Raw genomic sequence first — 24,011 nt, forward strand, 5'->3', positions numbered from 1 at the left:
AACCTACCCTCTGCAATTACCATTAGAATTAGATTTAGTTCTTAGAGATTGTTATTATGTGCCTGCAGCAAGCAAGAATTTGATTTCTATTTCATGTTTAGCACAAGAAGGCTATGTGATTAGTTTTCATAAGGATCATTGTAACATATTTTATGAAAATAATAAAATTATAAATGGTTTTCTTATTAACGGTCTCTATCAGCTACATATTGATATATCTGTATTTAATATTGAGCAAAATATGAATGCCATAGGAATTAAAAGGCCTAGAGATAGTCTAAATGATAGGTATCTTGGCACCTAAGGCTAGGTCATATAGCGGAAGACAGGATTAACAAATTGGAGAAATCTGGGCTATTAAGTCCGTTGACTTTCGAGTCATATCCAGTTTGTGAATCATGCCTTCAAGGCAAAATGACCAAACTCCCTTTTGTAGGACATGGGGAAAGGGCCACAGACCTACTTGCCCTAGTACATATGGATGTGTGCGGCCCATTTGATATGCCGGTTAGAGGCAACTATGTCTACTTCATTACCTTTACCAATGATATATCTAGGTACGGGTATGTGTTTCTAATGAAACATAAGTTTGAAGCCTTTGAAAGGTTTAAAGAATTCAGACATGAAGTAAAAAAATAAACAGGAAAGCCCATTAAGGTTCTTCGATCAGATCGAGGAGGTGAATACCTTAGTCGGGAGTTTCTAAACTATCTTAAGGACAATGGCATAGTCTCTCAATGGACTCCACCTGGAACGCCACAACTCAACTCGATTTCAAAATGGAGAAATCAGATCTTATTAGATATGGTCCGTTCCATGATGAGCTTCACGGACCTCCTTGAGTTTTTTTGGAGACATTGTCTCATGACAGCAATATATGTATTGAATAGAGTTCCATTTAAAACCGTTCCTACCACACCGTATGAGATATGGCATGGTAAGAAGCCAAGTCTGAATCATCTCAGAATTTGGAGTTATCCGGCTTATGTCAAGAGACAGCAGGTGGACAAGTTAGAGTTCAGATCTTTTAAAGCTCGATTTATAGGATATTCTAAAGAGTCATTAGGATACTATTTCTATATTCCGAAAGACTACAATGTGATTGTGAGTTAAAATGCTATTTTTTTTGAAAAATAGTTTATTCAAGATGGTGGCATTGGAAGAATAATTAAGCTCAAGGAGAATGTCTCCCAAGAGCAACGAGCTAAAGAACCTGAGGAACACAATCAATCAGAACCAGTCCTAACACAACCTCTTCCACCTCGTAAATCGACTAGGATTTTTCATCCTCCTGAAAGGTACTTAGGTACTATACAAGAGGAAGTAGAGGAAATATTCCTCACGGGAAATAGGGCTCATGGTGATGACCTCAAGACCTATGATGAGGCGATATCAAATATTGACTCTGAGAAATGGTTAGAGGCAATGAGATCTGAAATTGACTCGATGTACTTAAACCAAGTTTGGACCTTGGTAGATCCACCTGAAGGTATTGTACCTGTTGGGTGTAAATGGATCTTCAAGAGAAAGATAGGTGCAAATGAGAATGTAGAGACATTCAAGGCTAGGCTTGTAGCGAAAGGCTATAGTCAGCACGAAGGCATTGACTATCAGGATACCTTCTTGCCCGTAGCCATGCTAAAATTCATCCGCATATTGCTTGCTATTGCAGCCTATTTTGATTATAAAATATGGTAGATGGACGTGAAAACGACGTTCTTAAATGGACATCTTGAGGAAGATATCTATATGGAACAGCCACCTGATTTTACATCCAGTGATGATGATCACAAGGTCTGTAAGCTGCAAAGGTCCATTTATGGACTTAAGCAAGCATCTCGAAGCTGGAATACTCGTTTCAACGATGTAATCAAAATGTTTGGTTTCATCAAGAACGAAGAGGAACCATGTGTGTTCAAAAAGGTCAGTAGGAGCATAGTTGTCATCCTCGTATTGTACGTAGATGACATCCGACTAATTGGAAATGACATTCCCATATTGACCTCAGTCAAAGTATGGTTGTCTAAGGAGTTCTCTATGAAAGATCTAGGAGAGGCATCCTTTATACTGGGTATTAAGGTATATAGAGATAGACCAAATAGGATGTTGGAATTTTCACAGAAGATGTACATAGAGGAGGTGCTAAAAAAGTTTAGCATGAAAAACTCCAAAAGTGGTTTAGTACCTTTTAGACATGGCATTCATCTCTTCAAGAAGATGTGCCCTAGCACACCTAAGGAGATTGAATGCATGAGCAAAATCCCTTATGCTTCGGTAATAGGGAGCCTCATGTATGCCATGCTATGTACACGACCTGATATAGCCCATGCTGTGAGTGTCACAAGCAGATATCAGTCAAATCCAGGCGAAGAGCACTGGACTTCTGTGAAATGTATCCTTAAGTACTTGAGAAAGACTAAGGATATGTTTCTAGTCTTTGAGAATGGAGAACTCTAGATTCAGGGATATACAGACTCAGAATTTATATCTGATATAGATGATCGAAAGTCGACATCTGGAAGTTTGTTCATTTGCAATGGTGGTGCAGTTGCTGGAAGAGTTTCAAGCAGACGATGATTGCTGATTCCACCATGGAGGCAAAGTATATTGCCGCATCGAAAGCTGTGAAGGAGGCATTCTGGTACAAAAAGTTTGCCACAGAGCTTGAAGTGATGTCATCAGATGCCATCTCTCTTTACTGCGATAATAATGGCGCCATAGCCCTAGCTAAGGAGCCAAGGTCTCATCAGAAATCCAAGCATATCGAGTGGCGATTCCATCTGATATGTGATTACCTCAAAAAAAGTTATGTCGAGGTTAAGAGAGTCGACTCCACAGACAATGTGGCAGACCCGCTGACAAAGTCATTAGGCCAGCAAAAGATCGAAGCCCACCTTGAGAAGATGGGACTTAGATATGTAATCAATTGGCATTAGGTCAAGTGGGAGTTTGTTAGAGTGTGTGCCAGATTGGCTGACACATTCTTGTACAAATCTAAAGGGCAAATTTATAATTTTGACTGTAAATCAATAAATGGGTTATTCTTCTATCACATTGTGTACATTGTGTCTATGATACATCCTTTGAGTTAGTAGGAATGTCAATTCATATTTTCAAGAGTTGAAAATTTAAGGTATGAATTTACATAACTAACTCATAAACAGCTCCTGACCATATGATCATCATGAGGATGGTTATCGATCTGGAAAGTTGGTGTGTGATCGCTTTCTTAGGATAGATGTGTCTTGAGTCTACGATGTGGAGACACCAAAGTGAGAGTACAGGTATTTGTTGAGAACGAGAGTACTGAGCGTGACCACCTCGAGCAGTCATAAGGAAGTCTACCTTCTCGTCGATGACTAGCTCGATGTTGCAGTTGTGTGTCTAGTTCTTTGACCTGAGATGCATCGATAGTTCATCTTGAGTGTGTTATAGTTTGACTACACTATAACTCGGTCTCCTAGCCATTTGGAATCCTGAGGTGCATGTTGGCTGTAGCATATTCATTGTAGGAACTAGATCGCACCAAGATGGGATCTATTAACCTCGGTAGATGAGAGGAGTAGTCCTATGATGATCGAAAGATCGAGTCCTTAAGCCCATGGCCATGGCAGAGTGAAATAATAAAAAAAAGTTTTTTATTAAGATTTCACATCGATCTTGGATCGATCGATTGATTCATATGACTGATGTTGGGTTTGACGAGTTCACCTTAACCCTAATTCAGTCGGAACTCATGATAGAGGAACTCAATCACACAGGTAGCTGCACTGAGAGGTTTGTCTTCAGTTTTGATGGGTTGCTACCATATACTGCTAGGTGTCACTGATAGATTTTGGGAGCAATTAGAATGATCTTGATGATTGATCATTCTAATTGTCTGAATCAGAAGAGTTCTGGTCCATCGAAAGGAGTTTCGATGATGTCGATGATGAGATCATGACATGTCTCATTACCATACAGAATTGAACCTAACTGGGTCACACTAACAAGGGTTAGGATCTGGATGTCATCAATTGGGCTAGCCCAATTGATTTGGATTCGATCCAATTAGGTTCAAGAACATCATGCTAGCACACGATTGAGCCTAACTTTCTCCTCGTGTAATCTTTTCTATCTCGACTGAGGCAAATGTGATTTGACTCACTCAGAGAACCTTGAAAAGCTTTTTCTTAGTCTAAATAAAGCTTGTCCAGCTTAGAAAAGGCTTATCTTAATTCATGAGATGAATTTAAGATAACACCTGCTAATTCCTGACACCTGCCATTCTCATTTTAGGACATCTGTCAAATGTTGATATATGGGTCTTAAACTGAAGGTCACTTCTCAAGAGGTTATTGGAGGCTTTTTGTGGAGTGTCCACCTATCAAAAATAAGCACCAAAGTGGGTGCCACAATTGGATAAGACTTGCGCCCCAAGTGGATAAAGATCAAGAGGAGTCTTGATCAACACAAACTCTTGGGCGCCATCTCCCTTGTGCTTATCCAATGTTGGCGCCAACATAGGAGAGAGGGTGGGGGTTCTTTTCTACTATGATCAGATGACATCACTCCACCAATTAAAATTTTTTTGGATTAAATAAAATTTTTTGATTGGTCGATGATGTGGCACTGCGCAGTGCAGCAGGGTCTATATAAACTCTGTCTGCACCTAGGGTTTAAGTGATTGCACCAAACCCATCAAAGCTGCCACCCCCTTTCCTCTTCTCTATATCCTATCTGAATTTCTCTCTCCCATCTTCATGCTCAAGGAGTTGGGCATCCATTTGATGCAAAATCAAGGTGTGGTGATGCCTTGAACAGGAAGGCTGCAGGAGTTCTTCGACAAGTTGCTGCTCCATCTTCAGGAAGACTTTTGAAGATCTTTCTAATCAGATTTAGTTTTGATTTTTGGAGCAGAGATTCATGAGGAGAAGATGATCTAGGTCCTATCTAAGTGGATACTGGTAGAGGCCAGACGATTGCGTGGCTAAATTAGAACCTCAGGCTTGCTGCGATCATCTATAGGGTAATCAGATTACCCTTGAGGTATTTCATATTTCTCATATTTTTAGATTTATTTTAGAATTAATATCAGATAAAAAAATTAGATCTAAAGATTTAGATCTAAAATAAATATAGGATAAATTTTATTAAAAATTATTCCACCTCAGATTTGATGAAATCTGAAAGATCCTATAAGGAAAAAGGTGATTTTTCCTTCAATACATGCATGAAATCGTCTACATTTTCTAACACTAAATATATCTTTAGAGTCACCTTGAAAAAGTTCCTCAGTTTTATGGTTACCTAATGAGGAATAGAAGCCAATCTAAAGAAGATCCGAGCACTCCTTGACATTCAAAGCTTGTTAGGTCAGGTTGTGGCTCTTAGTCGGTTTATTTCTAGGTCGGTCGAGAAGTGTCTTTCCTTCTTCAAGGTGTTGAGATGGCTGAACTTCAAGTGATCAAAGTGGTGCCGAACAACTTTCGAGGATCTCAAAAGGTACCTCTATTGAGATTTGATGCCTTGAGATTTGATCCATATTGAGCCTACAACAAGATCCATGATGATGAACGGAGTCCAACAAGCCTAAGAACAGTCCAAATAGAGTTTAGATGATGAAGATACGTGCGAAAGAAGGCTCGGAGCAGGTGGCACAGCCCATGAGGCAGTGGAGGCCGACGGCAGTGTAGTCGGGCACGACGGACGGCATGGCCTAGCGTGTAGGTAGGCCTAACCCGGGCACATGCACAGGTCAGCCCAGCGTGAAAGAATAATGTCCTATAAGCCAATCGTATATGGGATGTGATAGGGTGTTTATTGTAATTTATCTTTCAGACTCATGTAATTGACATTTATGATTAATAAAATAAGTCATTTTTATTTCATTATATGCTGCATCTTATTTATTTTAAGATTATAATAAACTCCATATGTTTGGGCAATGATTTTAAGGCCATGATGAGATCACGCCAGTAAGATCTAATTTCTTGATAGCCCTAACCTAAAATATTTCTAATCGTTGGTATATTGAGTCAGAGATTAATGATACCGATAAGATGGTATGTCCTATGTATGCTCAGAAATGAGGATGGTTGATCTCACAACCACTTGTATGGTGATACAAATATAAAGATATGGGTACTTATTAGAGAATGAGTTCACTGAATTGATCTATGAGAGAATATCAGGTAGAGTCTTATTTACATATCAACTGATGTTTCTCTAGTGAGAGTTCTGTATGTGATCCATATTTTGGTTTACTAACTAACTTAGTTCTCAGATCCTTGTGTTGGTGTTCTGGATATCGTGAAGAGTGCATGGAGGTTGTGAGTGATCAATAAGGGATCAGTCACTCCTAATAAGGGGAGCGAACATCCTATCTGATCTCATAGGTCGTTGATTCGGAAGTCTTAGGCCAAAACAGGATGATAAAGAGAAAAGAATTTCTAATATATCATCAACTAAATCAATACCTTTAGATTGAGGTATATAATGATAAGTGATTTGATTTGATATATTTCCATATCCACAGCTCGTCTGAGATGTTGTTTGACTGAAGGATTGAATTATACGGAAACTTACCACTGAAAGATATTTTAATAATTTTTTATCAAAATTTTAAATCTTTTAGATAGTCATGATATATTGCTAGACATCAATCTTAACTTGTAGATTCATCAAAATTAAAAGAGTTTAATTCTGGAGTCAATTTGAAAGAGTCCAAGTTGATTCAGACTCTTCGGATGATCTAATCTCATCGGATTAGGATTACGTCGAAAGTGTTGGTTCACTACTGGCTAGATTTGAAACTCAATGAGTCACATACTTTGAGATTTGGTCTTGGTCTAATTTAATTAGAATTTAATATAAATTTTATGGGTTAATTTGATATGCTAGCATATTGTATTAACCCATGTTTCTAACTTGGTTTAGATCAAATTGTTTGAGCTAACCTAGACCAGTTGCCTTTGACCTAATGGGATTGGATCAATTTGGATTGGATCCTTATCCAACTTAAACTAGTTTCAAGTGGAGAAGGACTCCTCTACACCCACAAGAACCCATGCTTAAAATAAATGCTGCCCCCTTTATTTTTGGCATGTGAAAGGAAGAGTCCTTCTTTAAGAAGGCTCTTAATTTTTACGCGTTGCCATAATTTCCCAACCAGATCTCCTATGTTTTGATGACAAAATTAATTAAATTTTTTATGACACTCAAAGAAGAAAGAGTTCTTCTACTGTAAGTATTTGAAATACCAAAAATTTACTTAGTGAATTTATTTGGCACATGGGAAGTTGGAGCGCCAAAGGTTGGCGCCCCTTCATCCCATGTGACGTCCCTTGGTCCTCTATTTATGGGGGATGCCCACATGATTTTCTACTAAGATTTTTTACTAAACTTAGAGAGAAGGGATGTGGTAAATATACAAAAAATTTTGGAAAAATTTTGAGAAAAAAGAAAGGAGAATTTGAGTGGCAAAATTTGCAAGAAGGGTGGTGAGATTTTCAGTACGTGTTGCTTGAGTGCCCTAGGATTTGGTTTTTTTATATGTTAGAGCCAAAAATAAAACTCTAAGTTATATGACATTTGAAGAGTATCTTCTTATATCATTCTGATGAAAAGATCGAAAGCAACTGGGCTTTGGTGCGATCATGACACAAGTTTGAAGTTGGCAGTATTCTTGAGAAGACAAGGCTGTGTCAGCGCACTAGTTGGGAAGGATCTTGGCCAATTTTCATATAAATTACCATTAGAGGACTTCTATCTTGGAGTCTCATAGAGAAAACCAACATGCCACTTTTTTATTTTGATGAAAGTATAAAATTCTATCCCTATACATGCTTGTTTTTGCTTTGATCGATATCGACAAGGTGATTCTAGGGTTTGAATTTTGGCTCGATAGTTTTATGTGATAGAACTACTGATTTGTATGATTTTAAAATTTTAAAAATTATTTTTTACTGCATGGTCAAAATTCAACAATGGTATCAGAGCCATCCTTGTCTGATTCGATCAACAAGTGCAATGTTGTAGCATAGAATCATTCTTGTTCATATCCTGCCAAAAATGTAGCATTATTTTTAGCATGATTCTTTAACCTCAAATTTTTTTTTGACTTTTAGTAAATCATGATTCTAAATTTTAATTATTAAATTATAAATTTATTATAATTTAAAATTTTTATTATTATGGTATCATGATGCTTAAATCGATGTATAAAAAATGAGGGTGTTATGCATGCCTAATTAGATTAGGATTTGTTATATTATATGAATTTATTAGTCATATGTTATGACTTTGATTGCACCCTTATATGATTTTTGACATGATAATATAATTGCTATTATAAATAATGGAAGCATGCAAATTTGTATAATTTGTAGTGTATATTTTATGTACTTATAGTTAAGATGTGCCGAGACCAGTTTAAAGTTCCTCATTTAATTATATTAAGTTATAATATCGAAATTTACTTTTTAATCAAAAGTCAAATTTTTAAGATCAATTGGTGTTGAGGAAAGTATAATTGATGGTTTTATAATTAGGTCCATATGCTGGCTTGGCCAACTCTGTTGGTGTCTAAAAAAGCTACGGAGAGCCTCCTACCTACTTACCTGACCAATTTGATCTTGTTGAATTACGAACATAGATTGATTAAGTGATGTAGATATTACAAGAGCTTTCTTTCAAACTTAGTTGATAAAGTATGTTAAGATCTTAGTGAGCTTGTTGTGCTATCCACAAGGCTTACTATAGAAATTGACATGATATTGATCAAGTGCATATTGATGCTTGTGGCATATTTGAATAGTATTACTTTATTGTGCTATCCACAATGGCAACATTGTTTAAGTATGATCATATGGATTGAAGACTCAACTTAATTAGAACACTATAGTTTGTTGTGCTATCCACAAGACTATATGTGATCTAGAGGCCAGAAAGAAAGATGTTGATAATTATAGAGATACAATTGGTAAAGAGTTACCTACTCTTGAACTCATGAATGCTTGTTGTGCTATCCACAAGGTGTTTGTGAGAAATAAGGATCTCAACCCCACTAAGAAATATTAGAATGTTTCTCAATTTTTATATTTGAGGGGTATGAAGTTTGATAAAATAGTGGAAGACACAATTAGATAAAAATCCTAGTCTAGTTGTGCATGTCATCATGAGTTGTTCGCTTATATTATGTTCTTATTGTTGTAGATTAACTACACATATGGTATCCTCGCTTTTACTTAGAGGTATCCTAGATGCAAACAAGTTGACTGGATCCAACTACTAGTTAAGGAACTTAAAAATTATTCTCATTTAGGAGAAAGTCTCCTACATTCTAGGTACATCTGCTCTAGATTCTCTTAGAGAAGATGCTTCCGAGGAGGAAAGGGTCACATATAAAATATGAAAAGATAATAGTGTGACTTTCAAATGCATCATGCTTGCTTCTATGAGCAATGAGCTTCAGAGGCAGCATGTGGATATGGATGTTTCCTCTATTCTCCTTAATCTTAAGGAGTTATATGGGGAACAAAGTCAAATTGCTCGATATATGATATCAAAGCAGTTGTTCCGTGCCTGTATGACTGAAGGCACCTCCTTGCAAATGCATATCCTTAAGATGATTGATTTAATTACTCGTCTAGGACAGCTGGATTTTGGCATGGATGGTGAACTGAGCCAGAATTTGATCCTGTAGTCTCTCTCTGACTCCTTTTCTCAGTTTATTATTAATTATCATATGAACAAATTGAACATTAGCCTGCCTGAGCTGTTGAATATATTAAAAATAGCAGAGAGCCATTTCAAGAGTGGAATGGCTCAGGTCCTTCATATTGATAAGATCAGCAAGAAGAAGGTAAAGAAGGATTCTAAGAAAAAGTTAAACCCTAAGGCTAGCATCTTCAAGAAGAAGGCGAAGAAGGTCTCCACCAAAGGTACTTGCTATCAATGTGGCAAGGAGGGCCCTTGGAAGAAAAATTGCAAGGAGTACCTTGCAATCATGAAATCAGCAAATATCGCTAAAGATTTGTATATGATACAAACTAATTTATTATTAAGTACTTCAATGTCAGATTCTTGGGTATTGGTTACCGTCTGTGGTTCATACTTTTGTAAATCATTGTAGAGTCTACAGGAAGTAAGAAATCTGAATAAAGGTGACTTCGAGCTGTTCGGTGCTAGTGGAGAGTCCATTCAGATCGAAGCCATATGAACCAGGGTTTTGAAGTTGCCTTCGGGCAAAGTTTTAGAACTGAAGACCTATTATTATATTCTTGATATTGTTAAAAATATTATTTTTGGACCATTGTTATTAGAACAAGATTTTGAAATAATTGCAAAGAACAATGGTTGTTCTTACTTTTCTAATGAATATTATAGAAATATTTTTATTGATAATGGTCTTTTGTTTCTTTCACTTAATAATAATGTGCTTCATGTTGATGATATGAAGAAAAGAAAGAGAGAGGATGTGAATATCACATACCTCTGGCACTGCCGACTTGGTCACATAAATGAGTCAATGATTAACAAGTTATACAAAGATAATTTTTTTGATCCTAATGATCATGAATCATATGGAACTTGTGAATCTTATCTCATGGGTAAAATGATCATGTCTCCATTTATTAGACATGAAGAAAGGGCAAGTGACATTTTGGACCTTGTACATACTGATGTATGTGGTCCGATGTCGACTCAAGATAGAAGTGGATACTCTTATTTCATCACATTTACTGATGATAGGTCTAGATTTGGATATGTGTATTTGATGAAATACAAATCTCAAGCCTTTAACAAATTTAAAGAGTATCAAAGAATGATCGAAAAATAAACAGATAAAAGTATTAAAACTCTTCGATCGGATCAAGGAGAAGAATACTTATCCGATGAGTTCCTCGATTATTTGAAATAAAATGGAATACTCTCTCAATGGATATCTCTTTATACTCCATAATTAAATAAAATTATGGAAAGAAAGAATCACACCTTATTAGATATGGTGCGGTCTATGATATATTTCACAGATCTTCTGATATCCTTCTGGAGATACCCCTTGAGGCCGCAGCGTATATCTTAAATAAAGTGCCTTTGAAATCTGTTTCTAGCACTCTATATGAAATATAGAAAAGAAAGAGACTCAATCTCAAGCATCTTAAGATTTGGGGTTATTCAGCTTATGTGAAAAATATTGATGGATATAAGCTAAATGCTAGATCAAAAAAATATAGATTTATAGGTTATCTTAAGGAGAGTATAGGATACTACTGCTATAATCTTACTTAACAAAAGGTGTTTGTTGGTAGGCATGTCATTTTTTTGGAGAAAGAGTTTATCCAAGAAGGAGGCAGTAGGAGGTCTGTTATATTTGAGAAAGTTTAAAACCTACAACCCATTCAGGATTCACCAAATAGTTTGTAACCAGATGTGCCCATTGTTGAGGCACAACCACTACACACACCTCCTCTTTGAAGGTCGAGTAGAGTACGTAATGTACCACTCAGGTATGGATTTATCATTGAGAATGATAATACAACCCACATCATTGAGATTGATGATCTCATGACCTATTCAGAAGCTGTCATGAGTAGTGACTTTGAAAGTGGCTCAATACCATAAAATCTGAAATGAACTCCATATATAATAACCAAGTATGGACTTTGGTTGATGCATTTAAGGGTGTGACCCCAATAGACTGCCAATGGATTTTCAAAAAGAAGATTGAAGCAGATGGCCAGGTAGAGACCTATAAGGCCAGACTGGTGGCAAAATATTTTAGACAAAAATAAGGTGTTGATTATAAAGAAATATTTTCATCGGTAGCCATGCTCAAGTCTATTCGGATAATGCTTGCTATAGTAGCATATCATGACTATGAGATCTGACAGATGGACGTCAACACTGCCTTATCTCAATGAAAGCCTTGAGGAAGAAGTCTATATGACTCAGTTAGAGGAATTTATCTCAAGTGGGAGAGCAAATCCGGTATGCAAGCTCCATAGATCCATTTATGGATTAAAGCAAGCATCGAGGAGTTGAAACATTCATTTTGATGAGACAGTCAAATTATTTGGATTCATCAAAAATATGGATGAACCTTATGTGTACAAGAAGAAAAGTGGGAGTGCTATTATTTTCTTAGTTTTGTATGTGGACGACATACTGCTCATTGAGAATGATATCCTAATATTGCAATTGATCAAGACTTGGCTATCACAAAAGTTTTATATGAAAGACTTGGGTGAGGAATCCTTTATATTTGGTATAAAGATCTATAGGGATAGATCGAAAAGGATGCTAGGCTTGTCCCAGTCTAGGTACTTGACCTTGTGTTGAAGAAGTTCAACATGGAGGGAAGTAAAGAGTTTACCTGCCCATAGGTCATGACATACAACTCTCTAAGAGGATGTCTCCTAAGACACCTGAAGAGAGAAATAGAATGAGTTCTATTCCTTATGCTTTGGCAGTAGGATCAATAATGTATGCTATGTTGTATACCAGACCTGATGTTGCTTATGCCTTAGGCATTATCAGCAGATTTTAAGCTGATCCTAGGGAAGATCATTGAAAAGCTGTGAAAAACATACTCAAGTACTTGAGAAGGATAAGAGATATTTTTCTGATATATGATGGATCTGATTTAAAACTAGAAGATTATATCGATTCTAGTTTTTAATCTAATCTGGATGATAGTAAATCTATATCTGAATATGTGTTCACCTTGTATGGTGGTGCAGGAAGTTGAAAAAATTTCAAACTGCAAACTGTTGCTAACTCGATCACTGAGGCTGAGTATATTGCTGCAAGTGAGGCTGCTAAGGAGGCCGTCTGGATGAAAAAATTTATCACAGAGTTGAGTGTGGTTCCAGGGATTGAACAACCAGTGCCTCTTTATTGTGATAATACTGAGACAGTTGCTCAAGCCAAAGAACCAAGGTCTTACCATAAATCCATACACATCCTAAGACGATTCTACCTTGTTCAGGAGATAGTCCAAAGACGTGATGTGATCGTGGAGCGAGTTGATATCAAGAACAATATAGTGGACCCGTTCACTAAGGCCTTGTCAATGCAGTAATTTGACCGCTATCTTGATAGCATGGGTATCAAGTATAGGGGCGATTAGCTTTAAGTGTAAGTGAGAGATTGCAAGAATAATACCGTACAAGCCCATCGCATATGGGATGCAATAGGGTGTTTATTATAATTTATCTTCCAGACTCATGTAATTAATATTTATGATTAATAAAATAAGATATTTTTGTTTCATTATATACTACATCTTATTTATTTTAAGATTATAATGAACCCCATAGGTTTGGACAAGAATTTTAGGGCCGTGATAAGATCACACTAGTAAGATTTAATTCCTTAATAGCCCTAACCTAAAATATTTCAAGTCATTGGTATATTGATTCAGAGATCAATGATACCGATAAGACTGGCATGTCCTATGTATGCTCAAAAATGAGAGTAGTTGATCTCACAACCACTTGTGTGGTGACACTAATACAAAAATATGGGTGCTCATTAGAGAATGAGTTCACTGAATTGACCTATGAGAGAATATCAGATGGAGTCTTATTTACATGTCAACTGATGTTTCTCTAGTGGGAGTTGTGTATGTGATCTTTAGACCTGAGGTCACCATGGTACCTTGTGTACTTGGATCCATGTTTAGGTTCACTACCTAACATGGTTCTCTGATCCTTATGTGAGGTATTCTGGATATGGTGAAGAGTGCATGAAGGTTTTGAGTGATCAATCAGGGATCAGTCACTCCTAATAAGGAGAGCGAACATCCTATGTGATCCCATAGATCGTTGATTCGAAAGTCTTTGACCAAAATAAGATGATAATTAGAAAAAGATTTCTAATGCATCATCAGCTGAATCAATGCCTTCAGATTGAGATACATAATGATAAGTGATTGAGTTTGACATATTTTCAAGCCCACAGGTCATCTGAGATGTTGTTTGACTGAAGGATTGAATTATACATGAACTTGCCACTGAAGGGTATTTTGATAATTTTTTATCAAAATTTTAAATCTTTCAAATAGTCATGACACATTGATAGACATTAATCTTGACTTATAGATTCATCAAAATTAAAATAGTTTAATTTTGGAGATAATTTGGAAGAGTCCAAGTTGATTGGGACTCTTCGAATGACTTAATCTCATTTGATTAGGGTTACGTCGAAAGTCTTGATCCACTGCTGGTTAGATTTGAAACTCAATGGGTCACACACTTTAGAATTTAACCTTAGTCTGATTTAATTAAAGTTTAATATAAATTCTATAGATTAATTTGATATTCTAGCACATTGTATTAACCCAAGTTCCTAAATTGATTTAGATCAAATTGTTTGAGTTAACCTAGACTAGTTGCCTTTGACTTAATTGGATTGGGTCAATTTGGATTGGATCCTTATCCAACTTGAATCAGTTTCAAGTGGAGAAGGACTCCTCTGTGCCCACTAGAACCCACATATAAAATAAATGCCCACCCCTTTATTTTTGGCATGGGAAACAAAGAGTCCTTCTTTAAGAAGGCTCTTAATTTTTATGTGTTGCCATAATTTCCCAACCAGATCTTCTATATTTCATGCCAAAATTAATTTAAGCTTTTATGGCATATAAAGAAGGAAGAGTCTTTCTACTACAAGTATCTAGAATGATAAAAATTCACTCGGTGAATTTATTTGGCATGTGAAAAGTTGGAGTGCCAAAGGTTGGTGCTCCTTCATCCCATGTGACATCCCTTGGTCCGCTATTTATAGGGGATGTTCCATATAGTTTTCTATTAAGATTTTTGACTAAAATTAGAGAGAATGGATGTGGTAAACATAAAAAAATTTTGAAAAAATTTTGAGAAAAAGAAAAGTAGAATTTGAGTGGCAAAAGTTGCAAGAAGGGTGGTGAGATTTTCAGTAAGTGTTGCTTGAGTGCCCTAGGGTTTGGTTTTTTCATATGTTGGAGCTAAAAATCAAATTTTAGATTGTATGATATCTGAAGAGTGTCTTCTTAGTATTGTTCTAGTGGTAAGATCAAAAGTAACTGAGCTTTGGCGTGATCGTGACATAAGTTCGAAGCTGATAGTATTCTTGAAAAGATAAGGCTGCGACAGCACACCGGTTGAGAAAGACCTTGACCTACTTCCATGTGGATCACCATTGGAAAATTTCTATCTTGGAGTCTCATAGAGAACACCAATATGCCACTTTTTTATTTTGATGAAAGTATAAAATTCTATCCCTATGTATGCTTGTTTTTGCTTTGATCGATATCGACAAGGTGATTCTAGGGTTTGGATTCTGGCTCGGTAGTTTTATGTGATAGAACTACTGATTTGTATGATTTTAAAATTTTTAAAAATTATTTTCTACTACATGGTCAAAACCCAACACAGCGGGTGTGTGGGTGCCTAGGCCCAGCACCCTGTCATGGTTCGCATGGACCAATCACGAGGTCTATGCACTATTCAAGGGCGTTTGTGCATGATACGATGGTCCAGATCGTATACGATCATGATCGGATGGCTGAAACTCAATCTAAGCATGATCAAACTTGATCTAAGACTGTAGTGCACTATTGGACAGCTCTAGTGTAAGCCGATCATGATCGGATGCCTTTAGATGGTTCTAGGATTGATTTGGACTCGATATTCCTAGTATAACATTATTTTGGAGATTCTAGAGCCTGTACAGCTCCAATTCATGAGTCGTTTATTGCGTTGGATAGCTGATGATATCCTAGAGGTGTGAAAAGGCTTTAAGAGATATTTTAGAGAGCTTTTATAAGAATTTTGGATCTTCTTATTGAGAGACTCTTGTACAAGGGTTGAGTGGTGAGTTCTTCATGTATTGTTGTGTTTTATTCTCTTATAGTGAAGCTTGCACGCCCCATAGAGGTAGACTTGAGGTTGATCCACATATTTATATTGTATTTCTTATTTTGTTTCTTCTTTCTTTCTATTGTAATGTGTGGTACCGGATCCTGCACAACAATTGATATCAAAGCAAGGTGGTACCAGTGCGTAGGTTATGATGGTGGTGATCGAAATAGAAGATGGAGAAGATATGCATAATCAAGATGGAGATCAACTGGTTCGATGGGAAGAGCAATTTCACCTTGTGGCAAATGAAGATGAAGGATGTACTTATCCAGCAAGGGTTGATCGATGCTTTCTTGTGCGAAGAGAAGTTGACTACCATGAGGGTCAGGATTGGAGGCGACTCCAGATGCAGACGGTGAGTATAATCTACTTTTATCTAGCGGATGAGGTGGTGATCCATGTGCTTGACGAGTCTTCCCCAATGGTGTTGTGGCCAAAGCTCGAAGAGTTGTACATCGTAAAGTCTCTCACCCACACTCTTTCTCTAAAGGTAGTTCTATCAGCTATGGATGACTGAGAGATAGAGTGTGCAGGAGCATCTTAGCCACTTTCAGAAGATCCTTACCAATCTCCTAAGCGTTGGCGAGAAAGTTGAGGAGAAGACTAGGGCATTGGTCTTACTAGCATCGCTTCTCGCTTCATATAAGTCCTTGGTGACTGCTCTTCTAGTGGAGAAGAGCACCATCAAGATGGATGAGGTCATTATGATGATTCTTTAGAATGAGGTTCTCAGGCAGAAGAATGTAGCTTCGAGCTTAGACGGCAGCTCAGCTTTAGTGGTATCTGGAGGAGTAGGAGGCAACAGATGGAGCGACAGGAGATTGCGATGAGGGCGGTCCAAGTCCAGGATGTGGAACTTGGATAAGACCAGATGTTACCAGTGTGATGAGATGGGGCATCTAGCCAGAGATTGTGTTTAACTTAGAGATCAGATGAGGGCTACTACAGCAATGGCTAGTAGTGAGTCAGAGGTGTTAGAAAATCAGGTAGGCAGCATGTGTAGATTTCAAAACTTTAATAATAGACAGCAGAAATAAAATAAGTTAAACTCTTTAATCCCACATATAAAAGATCAGATCTAAACCCACCCAAGTTCAGAAAAAAATATACATCAATAGTCTGAAATTTAGAAATAATTATGAGATCAGATCTCATTACCTTTGTGCGGATAGAAATTTACCATTTTTGATGATCTCAGATTCGTAAAAAGTTGAGCCGCACATGTGTCCAACCTCTATGGGTATCTATCAGGATTGATCTCGAACTTCTTTCTTTTCATAGAAGATTCTTCTTCCTAAGAAGAATCTTAGTCTTTGAACTTTGATCAACTCCTTTGATCTTAACTGCGAGATCAACTCCTTGATCTGCAGCCTTCTTTCTTCTTCTCCTCGATCTACAATCTGCAAGACAGCAACTCTGCTTTTGGGCGTGTGGAAGAGAGGCACCCAACTTTTGGGTGTGGAAAGAAAGAAAGGGAGGATAGGAGGCATGGAGAAGGGAGAGAGGATTTTTCATGATCAAAAATTCAACCACTTAAGAAATCCTTGAGTCCTCCCTTTAAATAGATACTACCCTGACACATATGAGGAACTTAATCATCTTTAAAAGGTAGATCTTTATTTTATAAGAATCTTTTATCTTTTTAATCTGATTTATGCCAAATAAAATCAAATATAAATGATAATTAATCAGCTCCTTAAAGCATGTACAAGAGGCATCATGGAATATTTGTCAGGTAGTTGGGGCGCAACTCTTGGCACCCCACAAAGGGATCTCTAGCCAAAAGAGATGGGGCGTGGACCCTACTCTCTCTCCTCCATGCTATGACACATAAGAGAGGGTGGGCCCCTCAAGGATTTGGCATCCAAAATTTTCCAAAAAGAAAAGGATGCGCCACACAATCTTTCGTCTATTGCACATGCACATTTAGAGATAATCAGGAGATAAAGAAGAGATAATGTTAAGATAATTATATCAACTAATTGATTTAATCAAATCCTTTTGGGCTCACAATTAAGAGCCCAATTAAACTTAAATGGATTAAGGTTAGGTTCAAGGCTATGGACTTAATCGAATAGAAGTCTCGAGAAGAATTAGGTTGAACCATGTGCTAGCATGGTTCTCATAAATGTAATAGGATTTCAATAAACTCTAATCCAATTAGAACTTCATAAGCCCAATTGACAAATTCAAGATAAAATCCCTTAATGTGTGACCCCATAGGTTTCATTTTATCTAGTAGTGAGATATATTATGATCTCTATCATAATATCATTGAAATTTTTTTTGATAGATTGAAATATTTTTAATTCTACCCTTCGAGGGCCATCGATCATCAAGATGATATCCGATGAGTCTCACAATCCATCAGTGATACCTAGCAGTATATAGTGAAAATTTAGTAGAGTGAAAGTATGAACCCTTAGGTGCAATTATCGTATGATTCAGTCCTTTTATGATGGTCATAGAGAGCTCGTCGGACCCCATCGTCAGTCATATGCTAGATTGGCTCGACTCGAGTTCATTTGTGAATCTTATGAAATTTTTTTTTCAGTATTCACACTTATTTTGGCTAAAGACTTTCTGAACTCAGTCTCATAAATTGCATAGGACTTCTCCTTTTCTACCAAGATTGATAGATTCTATCTAAGTGCATTCTACTCCAAACAGTGAACTTGAACCTACGGAAGCCAACATACACAGTAAGGATTCAAATGGCTAAGGACCAAGAAAACATGCAGTCAAATACTATAGCCTCGCTGCGAATAGCCAATGACACCATAGGTCAAAGGACCACTCATACCACTGCAGCATCGAGAAGATCACTGATGAGTGAGTAGACATCTATATGGTTCTCATGTTGGTCACACACAGTGTAAGTTGTTCTCTAACAACCACCCGCACCTTCATCTTGATGTCTCTATACTACAGACCCAAGATTCATCTACCCATAAGGGAGGTGAACTGTGCACCAATCTCAAATGGTTTGATCACTGGCCTTCATGACGATCTATTGATCAGAAGTATTTAAAAATTAATCACTAATTAATATATATCTCAAATTCTTAACTCTTTAAGAATATACAAAAATCATCTTTGTTAATTTTTAGGATAAATCATGAACACATATACATGATTGGAATGGAAAAGCACTTTATTGATAATAAAAAGATTACAAGTACAAGTTTATGCTCTGTAAGTATATAATGTGTCAGTCAATAATTGACTTTTAGGGCACAAATCTAACAAACTCTTCCTTGACCTAAAGCCAATTGGCCATATACCTAAGATCCATCTTCTCAAGGTGAGCTTTGATCTTCTGCTAGCTGAGAGGCTTGGTCAGTGGGTCCACCACGTTCAGTGCGGAGTCGATTGTCTGCACCTCGATGAACTTCTTCTCAAGATTTTCGTATATGATGTGAAATCATCGCTCTATGTGCTTGAACTTCTGATGAGATCTGAGCTCCTTAGCAAGGGCTATGGCATCGTTGTTGTCGCAGTGCAATGTAATGACATCTGGTAGCATCATACCTAGCTCTGCAATGAACTTCTTGAACCAAAAAGCTTCCTTAGCAGCTTTAGAGGTGGTGATGTACTCGACTTCTATGGTCGAATCTACAATGATTGACTGCTTGAAACTCTTTCAGCTAACTGCACCACCGTTACACAAGAAGATACACTCCGATGTAGATTTTTTATCATCGACATCAGCCATAAAGTCTGAATCGGTGTATCCCTCAACTTTTAGCTTCGATCCTCCAGCAAAGACCAACATCAAATTCCTAGTCCTTCTTAAGTACTTAAGGATATTTTTAACAGCAATCCAATATTCTTCACATGGATTTGCCTGATATCTACTTGTGACACTCATGACAAGTGCTATATCAGGGTGTGTACATAACATGGCATATATGAGATAGAAGGAAAGCATGGTGGGTGATTGTGCATACATTTTCAAAAATTTTATAACAGAATATACATAGATTAAATAATTTAATCTACAATGCATGCATAGATCAAATCTAAATCACCATGCAGAATCTATAACATAAACTAATATCTATATATATATATTTGAAATCTAAAATTCAGCAAGTATAGAACATATCTAATTTATATTTAGGTCATATCTAAATATTAATTAAATTTAAAACTTCATATCTGAGCATAGATAGTAGATCACCGCATCTGAAATTCATGATAGATGGTTCTTCATGATGCTTGATAGTCGCACATGCGTCCGACCTCTACGGGTATCCATATGAAGCCCTTGTGCTGATCGATCTCCTAGAGAGTGCTAGCTCATGAAGACACCATCTTTTGGCTGATCTAAGAGAAACATGATGAAGATGAAGAATAAGGAGATCCTCTCCTTTTTTTCTTAGATCCTTGCATCATATCTCTACAATAGAGATCAAGAGAAAAATCCTTTCTTCTTAATTTTTCGCGCATAAGAGAGAATCTTTCTCTCTTCCCTTCACACCCTTAAGAAGAACTTTTTTCTTTGATTTTCTATGATAAAAATCAGATCTAATCTAATTTTTTATGCTAAAAATTATAGTAGATCTTGAGCCCTAAAAGAATCCAAAGGAGAGACCCAAGAGAAGAACCATTCTTCTCTCTTCTTCTTCCTTTTTCTCCTTGATCTAGAACTCCAGGAAGCTCCAAACGTCCAACCAAATTTTTTTGATATTTATCTTTTAAATTATTATGTTAAAAATTAAATTTAATCTAATTTTTATCTTAGAGAAAAATAAAAAAAAAATTGAAAGAAGAACTCCTTCTTCTTCAAGTCTACGCAAAAGAAAAAAGACCCATCTTCTTGCTTGATCTAGAACTCTAGAAAGCCCCAAACATCCAACCAAATTTTTTTAATATTTTTTCTTCAAATTTTCACATTAAAAATTAGATCTAATCTAATTTTTATCTTGAAAAAAAATAAAAAAAAAATTAAAAGAAGAACTCCTTCTTCTTCAAGGCTGCACACAAGAAATAAGATCCTTCTTCTTCCTTGATCTTTCTCTCTTTGAGAAGAATTTTTCTTCTTCAATTTTTTACTGTATAACCAATAGAGAAGCCTCTTTTTGATGCCAAAAAGTAGTAAGCAAACCCTCACAAAAATCTCTAAGAAAAAGAGAAGAAAGAGGATGTTGGCGTGAGGAATGTTGGGGCGTCCAACTCTTGGATGCCCCCTCCTTATTTTTGGGCGACAAGAAGAAGGGAGGGACGCCTCCTTTTTCACAGAAGGAAGAGAGGAAAGGGGTGCGGCACTTCTTCATAGGGCGTGAGGATTTCTCACGATGAAAGGATTGTGGTGGGGAGATTAAATATCACATGGGGTGTTTTGGGTTTAGTCCAATTCCAAATAGGATTCAAGATCTTAGTCAAATTCTAACTAATTCTTGCACCCAATCCTAACTAACTTAAGAATTAGTTATAACAAACTAACTAATTGGGTCTAGCCCAATTATTAGGCTCTAATCAAATTTGTAATTAGTTAGATTAAAACCCCATTGATCTAGGGATTGATTCTTGATGGATATCAGAGAAGCTATTTGATAATAGGGCTTGATCCAATCAAGCCTATTATCTAATAGGATTAGTTCAATCCAAATCTATATAAAAATAATTGAATCATATTCATGTATCCCTGAGATCAATTAGAACAAGCCCTGTTATTCAATAGGGATGCATCCAATCAATCCAAAACCAATCTAATTGAATCCAATTCAATTAGATCTAATCCAATCTCCATTGCTCAATCAAATTGAGCCAATTAATAATTATATTATTAATTAATTATTTTTTTAATTTATCAATCATTAGTAAATAATTTATTGTAATCTTTGTATAGGATTAATTATCAATTATATTGATAATTAAACACTTCAATGATTCATAATTGTTGATTAGTCATTTAATCAGATAGGTACTTCTATGTATGTGACCCCATAGATTTGAATCTAAGTCGGTAGCACAAGCACAATTCTTATATTAATCAATGTAACTATCAGCAATAGGACCTGACATCTGGAAAGGCCAAATGTATGCCTAGCAATACTCTAGAACCCATGTGGATATAGTTACCGTATAATTGATCCCTTTAACACTTGATGCTCAAGGATGACTAAGGGTTAAACTGTCAACCCAGGAAGAGTGGTCCACATTGTGTCTCAACCTTAAAAATCTTGTGACTTCTCACAAGGACTACTTTGGTTAAAGTTTTGCTGAATTGAAACACAGTGATGAATCATCTTTAATTTTACTTGGAGTGGTCAATCCCATCTTGACTCACACTCATACTTCACAAGTACTTGACTGTACCCAGAAACCTTCCGTCACTGAATTAAAAATTCGGATAGTCCAGCATCAAAGCATAATAAGTTGCTTGCAAGTTACCAAGGTAGCCTCAAATTCGAAGGACACTTATACCCATATCCCATCAGAGCAGCCGTTGACAGCAAAGTACTCCGAAAGTGGTTATGCTCAATGAAATATACTCTTACATATCACCCATATGCCATATCCATATCACCACACATCTTGGTTAAGAGGACAACCAACTAATATGACACACAACGACCTACACTTGATATAATTATTATCCTTGTAACAATTGTATCATTTGATTGCGAGTAGAATTTAAGAACCACATGATAAATCCTCCTTTATCATTTTGATAATAGTTTTAAGGACTTCATCATAACATATGAGTTTTATTTTGAAAGATGTATTCCTTATGATGAATCTGCCAGAAAATATTTATCATTTTATAATTCATATATTTGTATGGAGCACAATCATCTACAATCTAGATGATTGGCTTTAGGATACATTTCCTAACAACTTCCACTTGGACTAAAGCCAATCAGATCGGTATCAAATATCCATCTTTCATTTGAGATCATCAAACTCATTAGATCCAATTGCTCTAGTCAATGAGTCAGTCAAGTTTTTCTTTTGATCGATCTTTCTAAGGTCGACTTTATTTCAATCTTATCGAACACGATAATTACAATATAGAAAGTATTTGATTCTTAAATGGAACATCGATTCTTCAACTTGAGCTATGGCTCTAGTATTACTGACAATATAGAAAGACTGGACCATCAATGGAGGATGTCACTCCATGCTCGCTGATGAATTTTTATAACCAAACAACTTCTTTAGCAGTATCAGATCCCGCAAAAAACTCCATATCGCAAATAAAACTGGCTACTGAATACTGTATGGAATCTTTTCAGCATGTCACTCCTCTTTATAGGATAAAAATATAACCTGACACAACTTTATCATTTCGATCCAACTAGAAACTAGAATCGATATTTCATAGGTTTTAAGTTAGATTCTCCATAAATGAATCATTGGTCCCTAGTACTTCACAAATATTTAAGGATGGTTCTAATAACCTTCCAAATCTTTATGGAGAATGAAGATGACAACCAAACTTTTATTCTTTGTAATGTAGGAATGTCATTTTCGATTTTGAGAATTTCATCCAGATAACACAAAGAATACTTTTACAGAATTAATAGCCCATTTGTACATATAGGATTCTGCTTCGTTCTCAACAAAATCATACGTTCAAAATGTATATTCTAACTTCAAAAAGTTTGATTCAATTCGAATGGACTTGAGGATTGCCACAAGAAAAACTTTTCATCATAGTCAATACCATAACTTTGATAAAATCTTTTAGCAATCAGACAGAATTAATAGGTCTCTATCTTTCTATCTGTGTCTCTTATCCATCTAAAATCTACTCACACCTTATGGGTCTTACCTCTTCAGGTGAATCAATGAATGCCCATACATTATTGATCTTCGTAGACTTCATTTCAGATTTAATGACTCTAAGCTATTTTCAATGTTAAATCCCTGTATTGCATCCATATGGAAGATAAAACCCCCATCCCGAATTTAAAAATCAAAGTATCTGTTCGGCTGATACGATACTCTATCATATCTACTTAAGGATGCCTTTACATCAGACTCTAAAATTGATCTAATCAACTCTGGTTCTGTTGGTTTGTGTCAGAGTCAGTTCCTCTACCTATCAAGCTTCATCAAGTTTGCTCTTAATGGCATCAGTTCCTTCACCAAGAAACTTCTTTTTCAAAAAGA

The sequence above is a fragment of the Elaeis guineensis genome, chromosome 11 (genome assembly GCF_000442705.2).
Source record: "Elaeis guineensis isolate ETL-2024a chromosome 11, EG11, whole genome shotgun sequence".
In the NCBI taxonomy this organism is placed as follows: Eukaryota; Viridiplantae; Streptophyta; class Magnoliopsida; order Arecales; family Arecaceae; genus Elaeis; species Elaeis guineensis.